Source organism: Culex pipiens, chromosome 2 (genome assembly GCF_016801865.2).
Source record: "Culex pipiens pallens isolate TS chromosome 2, TS_CPP_V2, whole genome shotgun sequence".
Classification (NCBI taxonomy): Eukaryota; Metazoa; Arthropoda; class Insecta; order Diptera; family Culicidae; genus Culex; species Culex pipiens.
This window is the reverse complement of record NC_068938.1, coordinates 104,180,758-104,194,488: the sequence shown is the minus strand read 5'-3', so window position 1 is coordinate 104,194,488 and position 13,731 is coordinate 104,180,758. Positions and strand designations below refer to the sequence as shown.

General features: G+C 39.5%; 2 protein-coding genes across 2 annotated transcripts in view; one reads left to right on the top strand and one right to left on the bottom strand.

Moving 5' to 3' along the window:
- The window catches only part of LOC120427877 (A-kinase anchor protein 200), a 146,323-nt gene extending 135,338 nt beyond the window's left edge, over positions 1–10,985 (bottom strand). The window contains exon 1 of the mRNA XM_039592839.2: positions 10,787–10,985. The gene's annotated coding sequence lies outside the window, so the exon portion shown is untranslated. The remainder of the gene's footprint in view (positions 1–10,786) is intronic.
- Positions 1–13,731, top strand: part of LOC120428101 (uncharacterized) — a 581,627-nt gene that overhangs the window by 177,506 nt on the left and 390,390 nt on the right. The window lies entirely within an intron of this gene.

Sequence of the window (13,731 nt, the reverse complement as noted above, 5' to 3'; positions counted from 1 at the left end):
TCATGATAGTGAGTCACGTGTAGTAGGTAGGTACCCGGAGACCCACCTCCTGTCGTAATCGACACTAAACTTAATTAAAAACTTACTCCATGGCAACAGAACCGTTTCTTTTCCGTATATACACCTCCTACTCTGACAATGTTGGCCGCGCTGACCTGGAAAGGGTTTCGGAAATCACCCGAGGGATTTATTTGCTTAAAAGCACACAATTTACTAAACACAACACATTGCCGTCCGGACTTGGCGGTGGAGGTGGTTTTGCAGTGAATCGTTTAGCTGTTTAGCATCTTCCGAACGGTCTACGTTCTGAGCCCCCAAGTGGGAGTGTAGAGTGGCACCGAAGGTGGTCACCACTTTCGCAATCACAACGGTACTGCCGGGAGTGTTGTGAACAAGTACGACTTCATGCAACTATCTTTTTTTTGGACAGTCGACTAGTTCGAGTTGGATTTGGACAAGATGCTTCCAATGTACAGAGGAACTTCACCCAGGAAGACACAATCAACGGGTTCCATTATTGGATCATAGTCTTCCAGACTAGACGACGAAGAACCGATGCCGCCGCCGCAACACGTCAGAGTGGCACCAAGTAAGGCGTATATTTATGTGTTATTACCGGGATGATTATACGGCATTGATGGCTTTGTTTATGGCCATTCATGTTGCAGTGGCGGCACCAGGCGGTAACAGAGTTTTCGGGGTCGAACTACTCGTTGCATGTGGATAGGTGGGAGATGTGGGACAACCACAGCCGCCGCGGGGACAACTGGAGCGACACGGAAAATTCGTGCTTCTGGTTTCAATTTTCTCTCTTCTTGGCCCTTCTATAGAGCCCAGGCGAAAGTGTGTAACTACTCCGTAGCTCCGGGCACGGTCAACAACTACAAGAAGCTTGTGCGCTGGTCGTGTGACCTGGCTATAGCGTGTGAAGTGGTCGTCCGCAGGAGTAGCTCTGTAGGACGACATGATCAACCTTCGACGGTGTGCCTTACTTGTTGCCCTGGCGAAATTGCCGACATTCAGGCGCCGTCGAGGATGTCGATTGGCGCTGCTACATTGACCACCTTAATTAGGTTCAAGTTTGCATGGAACGGCCGGTAATTGAGTTGTGTCCTGAGCGATGTGGGTCTTGCGAGGGTTTTGTTAGAAGGTCGCAATGCAATTTTGTTTCATTGTAGCATGCAAAATACCCAATTCCCCCGTGAATTTATGATTTTCAATGAATCCAACGATATATGCGATTGCGTGAGAAACATCAAGCCTCATTAATTTAAAGAGACATTTTAAATTTGACACAATGCGATACAATTTAATAGCTCGTCGGCCCCATCAAACTCTCGCGCCTTCAGCAATTAAATCAACCGCCACCAGCATGCCATCACATGATGCTACACCAGTCCAATTCAATATCCAACTCAATAACACGTCATCATCCAGAATGTCACTGCACGGCCTGATAGCATTTTTTCTGCTGCAAATGATGACAACCGCTTCTTTTTTTCTCGACATAGATGATAAAAAATGACTTTTTATTAAACAACGAAATTTATTCGAACGGCCTAGCCGTACATCATTTCGATGTCCACTGTGGCGTGACCCCATCGTGGTTGTCATCATTTCAGTGATAAATTGTCACAGCCGCCATTATTGGTGACAATATGTCGTGCTGATGGTCTGACAACACTGTAATCTATTTTTAAGATGTCCCAGCCAAAGATTCACACACTCATTGAGACAATCACAATCGGGTACCGAATTACTCCCTTGTAATCTTAACTCAATTATTAATCGTTTAACAATTCGTCTCAATTGCTTGAGCTTCGCCCCACACTCTCTGCGCATACACGAAATAAATAATAATACGAGTTGACCATTCAATAGCCCATTGAGCAAGCTAAATTGGGAAAGAATGCGAACGATCCGACGACTCGACTGGGAAGTCCACGATGATAACGCGAGTGGTGAGCTATCCTCTCGCAGGAATTCGTCGTGACAATCAGAGAGGCCTGAGACTACGATACGGGATGTTCCGTCGCACGTGGTAGCATCGTGGCGGTTACCGAGGTTGGTCAATTGCCGCTGAACTCTGTAACCTACGTGAGCTATTCTCGGCGCGGAATCGATTTCAATTGACCGCCGATTCGGAGGGTTCAACGCTTTCGCCTAGCAAACTGGTTCCACCGAATTGTGATGATCATGCTGGATGGCGACGATACGAGAGATATTTGCCCGTTTTAGAGTCGTTACATTCGACCTTCTCTTATCTAAATAAAACTGAAGGTATGGGCAATAGAATGTCAGGCATGAACCTCCCGCACCATGGTATTGGCATGGTAAACATCGCGTGGAATTGCTGTTGATGGTTCTACCTCAAGTATGCACAACATAGGCCAAGAATGCGATAGGTCAAGCGATATCTATCGGACGAGTTCCATGAAGTTAAATAGGGGAACAGCATGGGATTTCACCGAGCACCTAATGTTGGCATAATAGCATTTTGACTTTCAATGTATCGTCTAAAAACCTCAATCGGAAGTGAGCAAACAAGATTCAAAAGTTTTGCAAAATAATTTGCCTTAAAAGTAAAAACATTACTTACCTTAATAAGGTGGTTGATGCCTTCTCATATAATTTTGATATGGTTTAATAGGATTTTCAATCTATCCGTGCTCACTGGAAAGTTCTTTTGATTGTGCATCCACCGGTGGGTTGCATGATTGGTTCGGTCATAATTTTCAAAATTCTAAATTTTTGAGATTCGCCTCCAAAAAATGTATAACTAACACTTAAGTGGTCATAATTTTTTTCATTCTTTTAGACTCGTTGGAAAGGTCTTTGGAATACCCGTCCAACAATAGGTCGCATGGTAGATCCGTACAACGTTTTCATCAAAATATGTAAGATCCAGCCTCAAAAAAGTGTATAAGAGCAATTCCAGCTCAAATCAGGATTTTTTCTGGTACTTTTGTACCCGACCCTCTCCGATTTCAATGAAACTTTGTAGACATGTTAGCCTAGGCCTTTATAAGCCATTTTTGTGTATATGGAGCCAATAGTACTCTAAAATAACATTTGAGAAGGGCGTAAGGTATTTAAATATTTTTGTATTTTTTAATTTTAAAATTACTGTATCTCGAAGCCGTTGCGTCGTATCAAAAAGTGGTCAAAGACAAACTTGTAGGAAATTGGACGGGCTTTCTGAAAAAATGCACTGAAACAAAAATACACGCCACATCTATGAGATTTTTTGATTTTTAAATCTTAAACTTAAATTTAAAGGTGATGTCACGTTTTTTTTCGTTCAATATTTTTGAGGAAATAGCCTAAAATGTTACTAAAAGACTGACGAAAAATGCAGGATGGTATGTCCCTCCTAAAAAATACAAAAATCATTTACTAAAACTTTTTTTTTTTTTGAAAAAGTGGTCTAAACGCCAAAATTTTTGAAAACCGGTAGTGGGAATCGATTCTGCAGACAATTTTACATAAAAGTCTCCATATTGCCCATTGTCCTATGTCCAATCCTACAGATACAGCGGTTTCAAAAATGAAAATGTTGAAAAAACGGGCTTTTTTGTGGTTTTTGGCAATTTCTATATGACAGACTTGGTTTTTCAGTCTCGTATATATTTTTACCGGAAAGCTCGTCCAATTTCCCATAAGTTTGCCTTTGACAGCATTTCAATTGGAAGGGCTTACATATATAAGCTTAATTACATTGCTTATAACTGAAAATAAAATATTTTTTTCTGTGTGGTAGAAACCAGGATATTAAATTTGATTGCGTAAATATAAAAACGACATAAATCAAAAAGCTGTCAAAGGCAAACTTATGGGAAATTGGACGAGCTTTCCGTTAAAAATATTTACGAGACTGAAAAACCAAGTCTGTCATATAGAAATTGCCAAAAACCACCAAAAAACCGGTTTTTTTTTTCAACATTTTCATTTTTGAAACCGCTGTATCTGTAGGATTGGACATAGGACAATGGTCAATACGGAGACTTTAATGTAAAATTGTCTGAAGAATCGATTCCCACTACCGGTTTTCAAAAATTTTGACGTTTAGACCACTTTTTCAAAAAAATAGTTTTAATAATGATTTTTGTATTTTTTTAGGAGAGACATACCATCCTGCATTTTTCGTCAGTTTTTTTTTTTTTTTTTTTTGTTATATTTTAGACCTGGGTGCAGAATAGTGGTTCGCAAAGCGGCCTCAATTTAGAACTGTCAAAGCGGAACCAATTTACTGTTTGCAAAATGATACCAAGAAGTGGCAAGTATTGTAATCGATCTATAATTTATTTTGTCAGGATTAAAAAATGACTCGAACTTTTGAGGTATTCGAAGTCAACAAATCTTAAGATACAAAGATACATAATCTCGGAACTTCCATTCGGTTGTTCTTCTGGTTCACAAAATTCCACCCACTTCTGACGCAATTTTTCGTCACGTGGAAAATAAAAAAAGCATCTTTTGGCCGCCCATCGTTTAGTCTACGAACAAAAAATGCGCGAAGCACTTAATTTTTCAGCAAAAACTTTAACATCAACAGATCCAAAATGTTTCAAAACAAGTCACTTCAGCAGCAAAAAAAAGTCACGCTTGAGCTTGAACAAAGCCTTCTACTTTGTTTATGTTTACAGCAGTAGTGCACTTGTATTAGTGAGGAGCAGTTGGGAGCATTCGAAAATCACGTTACGCATTCTGTCTTTTCAGCACCCAGTTTTAGACTATTTCCTCAACAATTTTGAACGAAAATAAATCGTGACATCACCTTTGAATTTAGTTTTCAGGCTTAAAAATCAAAAAATCTCATAGATATGGCGTGTATTTTTGTTTCAGTGTTTTTTTTTTGTTTTTTTTTCAGAGAGCCCGTCCAATTTCCTACAAGTTCAAGTTTGTGTATGACCACTTTTTGATACAACGCAACGGCTTCGAGATACAGAAATATTTAAATTACAAAATACAAAAATATTTGAATACCTTGCGCCCTTCTCAAATGTTATTTTCGAGTACTATTGGCTCCATATACAAAAAAAAAATGGCTTATATAGGCCTCGGATAACATGTCTATAAAGTTTCATTGAAATCGGAGAGGGTCGGGTACAAAAGTACCAGAAAAAAATCCTGATTTGAGCTGGATTTGCTCATAAATAGCACTTAAGTGCTTATGAGCTATTGTCTTCGAAATCGGTCGATTTCAGCTATTTTTATTTTTTGTATTTTTTTTATTTGGCTCAAACTTTGGGGGGGCCTTTCTTATGACCAAAGAAGCCATTTTGTGTCATTGGTTCACCCATACAAGTCTCCATACAATTTTGGCAGCTGTCCATACAAAAATGGTACGTAAATATTCAAACAGCTGTAACTCTTAAATGAATTTTCTGATCAATTTGGTGTCTTCGGCAAAGTTGTAGGTATTGTTGAGGACTATTGAGAAAACAATAGGTACACGGAAAAAATGTCGATTTTTTATCAACTTTTTTTCACTATAAGTATTTTTTTTTTATTTTCGAGATTTTTTGGGGACAAAAGTCCGCAACTTTTGAGCCATAGAAAAGTATGCTGCCGCCGAGTTATAATTTTTTGGAAAATGATGATTTTCGAAAATAAAAATCGAAATTTCATACAAAACTAAATTTGACATAATTTTGTTATGTTAAAATTGAATTTGCAATCGAAAAGTACTTTACAGATTTTTTCATAAAGGGCTCCGTTTTCAAGGTATAGCCACCAAAAGTTTGATTTTAGCGAAATATTTGCAGTTTTCCGATTTTTAAAAATAGGGGAAATATGTCCATTTTAAGCCTAATAAGCGGTCGTGTTTGAATGATGCTGGATAATCTGGATTGTTCCATAAAATTCACTAAAACCAAGTACACCAACGAGTATAGCAACTTTTTGTGAACATTTCTGTTTATTTTCACTTTTATTAAAAGTTATGCTATTTCTTTTACAAGCAAAAAAATATTTCAAAAATTTATTCTAATCAGTCGAGTCCATTGGGCCACGCCCATTTTTCTATTTTCAGCTTAGATCTTTTTTTTCTTCCAGCGCTCTTTTGGGTCTGCTTAGTGCTGCCAAAATTGATGAAATTTTAAGCGAACACTCACGAAAAGTTGCATTTATAGCGAAAGTTTCCTGGCAGCACTTGCCCACTCCAACAGGCGCTGCACCAGCATGTTGGTGGTGTTGGTGGCCACCCTTTGTTCTTTATTTGCCTACGCTCCTCGCTCGGTTTTCTTCAGCCTTCGATTAGAATCGGTATTCAAAATTGAATTGTCAAAAGACTTAGCGCGTTTGTTTTTTTGTTGGTGCTTGCTAATTATTTACATTTTTCGGGATTATTTTTCAAGTTAGTGGTCAAAAGAACATGTTGCCGGTAATTGGAAGCAATTTTATATATTAAGCGCTTTGAAATCGTTAGCGCAAGTGAAAAGATATTGATGGCGACTTTCGTTAAGCAGTTAACCTCTGATCTTGCGTGTGGATGAGTGTGCCACCAAATGATGAGAAATGGTCTCGCAAAATAGAAATTATGTTCAAAAGTGCATTAAATTTGATCTTTTTGGCCAGTAAATGGCATAAATTTGCGTGCTTACTCGAGGCGGTGCTGTTGCTGGTATGTTTATAGTCTGAAAAGTATTTTTGGAGCCTTAATCGAGCATCAAACTCTCCATATGACGAAGATAGGTGTTTGATTAGAAAGGGTATATTTCCCCTACCTCAATTTAGACTGAAACAGTGCCAATACAACGAAAATGAGGTAAATTTACACATTTTTCGAGGAACCTCGAAGAACCAATTCGTCAGCGTGCCGTTCGATCGACGATGACAAAGAAAATGTGATGAATTTTTTGTTTGCACAGAAGTTTATCACTACACAATTTACCCGACGCCGTCCCTTCCGATCATCGATGATAAAGAAAATACTTTGAATACTAAAAACACTTACAGTTTTAAACCAGGGCTGCGGAGCCGGAGTCTGTAGGGATCGTAAATAAACCACGTAGTCATCCAATAGGGAAAAAAAGAGGGGACAGGAGCCGAGCAGCACTGTTAAGAAGTAACAACATACAGAAGTTTGATAAATAAGAACCGATAGCTTGAATCCTGCTGCGTATCTCGCGTAATTGAATTAAACGCATTAATCTTTTATCACTCTTTGATGAGCTTTGATTCGAGTTTAATTCCAAATAAAACAAATCAACGCCTTCCACGAACTGAGGGTCATCTCAATCTGCCCTGCTTTTCGAGGTTATTGCTTCTTCATCAGAAGAGATCAATCCGATCCCAAAATTTGGTGCCGACAGCTAATGCTCGAACGTGGGATGAAAATCTTAATCGGACCGACCATCATCCTCGTTCAATTCTCATACCGGCTGCTACCACGCGCGACCATCATCGTAACATTCCGCCCCGGAGAGTCCGAAGTCAACCAAAGTCAACTGCCACTTGACAGCGGCCGGCATCGCGTAAATGAAGCTCTGTGTTCATCATAATTGAGTCCTCAACAAACGAAAAAAAAGTGCTGAGCAACAATCGCAGGCCGGATCAGCGCGGAATGAAAGCGAAAGTGAAAACATCCTCCCAAACCGCGAAGAAGGTCTGGTTTATCATTGACGTCTTTGGAAGAGCCGAGTGGACCACAATACACGAGCTCGGAACGAGACTCCTCTCGAAATTCGCACGCCCCAATCGTTGCTGTGAGATCCAAAGGGTCTCGCAGCTATGCGTGCGTACAACGCTCGTCCGGTAACGGTCAATCAGGCAAGGAGCGCTTTGAAAGGTTCAATTTTCGGGGCTGAAATGTTAAGTGCTATGCGGTCACTCTCTTGGGATTCGGCTTCGCCTTTGGATTGGCTCCGATTTCGAAGTTTTGTGCTGGAACCACGTGCTCCACGTGATGAGCGGTCAAGTGGAGAGCTTTCCTGTGGCCAAGAAAAAAGGGAATCAACAGATGGATCCCGAGCGCGCCCGTCGAACAATTGATGTTGATTGTGTGAGGGCAGAGTAAGCTCAAAAAGAGAAAGCTTCCCCCTAATGGCATTCACCGGATGATGATTATGGTAATCCGCATCTGGAGATCCCTTGGCCCGGACATTGTGCAATCGTGCGGCACTCGAAGTGCAGTTGGGGGGAAGCGATTGTTCGATGTTAGTTTGGATGAAGTTTCTAAACGTCGTACCAATACAACTTGTCTTAAAACGACTCACTTTCATTTAGGTCACCACGACCAAGTCCAAAATCTGAAATGATTCCAATTTAGCCACCCACAGTATAATTATTTTAATTTCACTACATTCTAAATTCAAATTGTTCTACAGGCTACAGCTACATAAGCCTATAACGACTCTCCGGTACATAATATGCAGACCATCTCTGCGGAGCACGACCTGGCCGAAAAACGAACACTTTGTATAAAAATTTAAATAGCAAAAGCTTAAATGTTCTTCCCCCTCTCTTGTATTGTCCACGGTGTCCCCACCACTTTGGCGTTGGTTGGTGTTAAATGACCATAACGGAGGAGGCCAAATGGCGTGTACAGAGACTAGACCATCAGGCCGGCCATCATTATGCGTTTTCCCGAGATCCCCGAGTCCGCACGGAAATGGGAGACCCGCACATCGACAATGGTAACCGCATCATTTGCTGAAGAGAAAAAGTGACAAAGTTGTCCGTCCCTTCACGCGACAGAGTTTTGGACATGGTCACGAAGTTGGTCAATCTCAGTTAGGGTTCCCCCCAAGAGACTTAAAGTTTGAAATACTTGTGAAATTAATTAAAAGAAAAAAATCGAGCTCAGAAAAGGAAATTTCAGCAAGTTCAAATCGATTTCAACAGCCAAGTGCCAACCGTTAAACTTTATCCAGAACAACTTCATCAAAGGCCATCAATTGACACTAGAAGAAGAAAAAACGCAACACAACAAGTATCAAAAGCCAGAGAAACATCGCCCAACAATCGCCCAATGAAGCCAATAAAAAGTGAAGATGTTGGTTCGTTGGATGTCTCCTTTGCTCTCGGCAATGTTACGTTCTAGCACGACGACGACGAGCGACATTTTGCTGGTTTGATTCCTCTTGCCTGGGGTTTTCTTGCTCCCCCTGCGATCTTGGGCCCAGGGCACAGGCAGCAAGTTGCCCATTTTATTATCATGGGAGCAGCAGCAGCTTAAAGTTCCGTGGCAAGTTGATGCCTCACTCACGATTTCCGTCGAACGAGCGTCACTTTTTTTGTGTGGTGTCTTGCTTTGCTATTAAATTTATTTCTTACATTTAATTTGGGTGTTTTTTCCCGTTACTTATCTAGAGCTAGTTATCTTTTTTTCTTTTAATTCAATGATTTGAAACTTCAAGTTCCTCAAGGAAACTTTACAGAAAAAAGGAGTAATTTTTAACAGACACCTTTTTCAAGTTTTTTGCTTGTTTTCAAATTTTTGGGTATAGAATGGATACCATTATTGAGTCGATTGCGGGCAGCGGGGCCACGCGGTTTGCGTGCAGAATTAAACGCGTTCAATGACGTCCTTTTTTTCGAGTGATTAGAGTCGATCTCGAGCAGCTTGACCACGCGGTTGTATCATTTTCCCGGCATCATCAGGCGATCTCGAGCAGCGCGACCCGACCCGGTTGATTTGCATGTTTCGTAGTGATTTTAAAGATTTTATTTTATTGCTTTAACTTTCGATAGAAAGGAGCCGAATTTTGTTGAGACAAGCAAGTCGTTTTGCTTGATTAAGTCCTCCCATTATAATGAATGATCGGAAGGCACGCCGACGAATATGTTTTAGGGTTTATGATATTGCACTCATCGTTTTAATAAATTAAGTCCTTCTTACATCATCGCTGATCGGAAGACAAGCTGACGAAGGATTTCTGGAGAATCGCAATCGAATTAATTGTATATTTTTATCTTGATAAAGCTATCTTTTGCAGCCGACCGCCTCAAATTTAAAATTTTAAGCAGACCGCTTTTAAATTTTGGGAGTATGTTTAGGTCTCCACATAGAACGAACAAAATTTGTTACTGATTTGATCTGACAAATTTTAATTTTTCTCATATAACTCGATTCCACCCTAATAATGCAGCTTTATTTGAAAAAAAAAAAAACAGGAAACCTATTGAAATATTATTCTATAAAAAAAATTAGCCTTAGAAATGTCAAATTGCTTAATCTTAAGTTAAAAACAAATTTCTGAATTAAAAACACATTTCATCCTAAAAGACTGGGTATCTTTTAACATTTCCAACTCGAATTTCGATACCAAAAGTGGCTACAATATAAATTTTAATTGAATTTCCTCTCTCTCCCATTATTGCATGCACTCGCTCTTCAAGAAAAATGAGTCTGCGGTGCGTGCTTGACCAAACCCATCATCAAACCGAAATTTCAGTCCGACAAAATTGAGAGCCAGAGCAAATGCCGGGCTGCAACTCCGACAGTCTCGCGTTGCCAAAGAAACCGCTCTCGTTCGCTCTCTCTTCCATTCTCACACTCACACAAACACACCCGCATTTCCTCGCCGCGACTTGTTTCTTCTTGTGTGCTTGATTCATTGCACATAATTTCATCAATTAAATTTTTAATAAAACCCATTCCACGTTTTCTTCCTCTTTTCGAAGAACGTTGCGCATTTTTAACGTTACATTTTCCGTGGAAAACGCTTTTTACTTGTCCCTCTCTGTCAGGTTCTTTGTGCCGCCCGGATTGGTATTGGTGCCGTCTGGCTCACTCGTACAACGCTCAATCGCGGGCCATGTCGCCGCTGCGGACACTTACCTCGGACAACGGAAATGTCGCTGACGGTTGGCCGGGATTCACACGCACAGTTCACACAACACTTGAAACACTCGATGCTCGCGGGAATAAATGGGATTTCACAAATAGATAATTAAACGCACTTCCGTTACGAAATTACGGCCAAAAAACCTCCGGGATAAACGAACGCGACGGCACACACACTTTCCGAAAGAGTTCGGTACAAAAAGTTTGGAACCAGTGGGAAAGAGAGGAGCAGAGCGAGAGTGAGACAGAAATAAGAACGAAGCGACGCGGCGAACATTTGAAGCGTCGCCGCGTTGAGGGCAGGTCACAGATGAACAGATGGAAAAAAAGACTAAGTTTTTTAGAGGTTTCTTTTTTAATATTTTTTAAAAGGTCAACTTTATGTACTGCTTACTTACCTGGGTGATGAATAGAGAGAATGCGTAACATGATTTTCGAATGATCCCTTTTTGTTTACATCTACAAAGTAGGAGGCTGTTCAAGCACAAGCATGACTTATTTCTCTTACTCGTAAATGAGTTGTTTTATAATCAGTGGTATGTGTTTTATTTTGTCTAGGTTTTTACTTTTTTGCTGTAAAATTGTGTGTGTTTTAAATTTTCGATCGGTTAGAAGATATTTTTCTTTTTTACGGGTGACGACGAACTGCGGCGAGATTGTCATTCTGCGTTTTCGCAGATAAAACCCCTGGATGATTTTGGAATCCTGCAGCTCTTCCTGGTCCAGCAAAAAAACATCGCTAATTCTAGCGAAGCTGATCCAACAAACAGAGAAGATTTTCACTAAACCAGTAGGTTTTCAAACGGAATCAAACAATTAAGACAGCTTCTGGATGAATACAACCGCATCGACTTCATAAACAACTTCCATTCATAATTATAAAAAATGTCAATCTCGCCTTCAACTTTCTTAAGATTTCTTGACTCATTTCCAGGTCCTCAAAAGCCACAAATTTGTCATTCTTGCAAAAAAAATATTTTTAATGATTGATAACAATACTCTCTACTTTTGGCGAACAGTAAATTGGTTCCACTTTGACAGTTCAAAATTGAGGCCGTTTTGCGAACCACAGTTACTTACTTATGTAATATTCGTGATATTTTTAACCGAATTTTACTTGTTTTTTTTATCTCTATGAACCTTTGTTCAATGTTTCCTTATGTCCAAATAAGCCATTTTGCACAAACATTTTGCATCATCATCTATAGATACCAACTTTAAACCAACTTTTTAAATCATCATGTTGTCAAGCATTCCAATTGGGTCCTAAAATTAAGCTTGAATTTATGATATTATTGTTTACAACGATGAAGCTTATTTTTCTGAGTGCAATGATTCTTTGAACGACCACAAAGGATTTAAAATTGATTTTTAATTCAATTTTTAAAAGTTAACTTCACGGCCCTTCTAGACAGAAAAGGTCCTACTTGACAGCTCGCTCCAAGGGTACCATAGTGTTGTCTTGTCAATTTTTTTTAAATTAAAATTAAAAAACGTTACTTTAAACCATTTTAGTGATTGATGCCTTCCTCCTAAAATCAATTGAAGACGCTTTCTGCTTGTATTCAAATGCGCCTGAATACATGCAAACAAAATGCTATAAAAGCGTTACTTAGTGCTGCCTCTGCCGGATCTATTGCAATTTTTACCCTTTGTTGCATCCGTCAAAATTTATTTTGCACAATTGCTCATAAATTTTGATAGCGTTATCAGATCTTCAATCTTTTGGGCTCGTTGGACGATAACGAAATCATCGAAATTTTTGAGATCCGACATCAAAAAAGTGTATAAAGAACACTTAAGTGACCATAGCTTTTGATAGGGTGGTCAGATCTTCAATATTTTAGACGCGTTGGAAAGTTCTTTCAAATACCTTTCTAAAAATGTATAACATGACGGGGTTCCTTACAAAAACCTTCCTTTTCACAATCTTTCGGACTTTAGTCAAAATCGTTTTTTAAGCATAACTTTTGAAGTACTTAACTAAACATCGCCATTAATAGATAGTGACTTAGGGGACCCTAAGACGGATCGAATGAGGCCAAAACGGACAAAATCGGTTCAGCCAGTCCCGAGATAATCAAGTGCAATTATTTTGATCAACATCCAACCACCCGCACAGACATTTGCTCAGAATTTGATTCTGAGTCGATATGTATACATGAAGGTGGGTCTAGGAGGGCAAATTAAGAAGTTCGTTTTTCGAGTGATTTTATAGCCTTTCCTCATTGAGGTGAGGAAGGTAAAAAGTGATCAGAAATTGTGTTTAATCATGTTTTTATCGTTGTACATAAAAATTGACAAAGGGCTTTAGTGTGGCTTTAGTAGGTACCCAATTAGCAGTAAAGCACCTCAAAACCACCCCCGAAAACCCGAAATATGGTGGCCAGGAACTAGTTTTCCAAATCTGATTATATCCTGAAAATAGGATTAATTCCCCATCGCATGCAACAGGGTGGATCAAATTCGGTCAAAGTATCACAAAAGATACAGCATTGAGAATTTCCGTGTCGTTAAAATCTTTTAAAATGCAAGGACCACTCTTGCAGCCCAAGTTTGCGTTGTAACGTCACGAAATGTAAAGCAGGTACAAAAACCAGCTTTACTTCTCGGATTAGTTTTCAAACAGACGTAAAAGCCATTGGTAAACAAAGCTCTTTTTGCATCCTTATTCGACCTATTTACTAAAAACCAATTTCAAAAATGCTTCAGATTGTTCATTTATACGTCCTTCAAGTGCTCTAAACTAAAAACAAATGAAAATTTGTTTCAATTTGGAGAAAAACGAAAATTAGTGTCGGAGGTCACGGAGGCTCTTACGGCTTTCTGAAACCTCACCCGAGACTTCTTTTCTAAAACTAATGACGGCATTCGATTCAGCAGTCAATTTTACGTCAAAAAACATGAAACATCTATAAACCAAAATTTCCTGTGCTGTT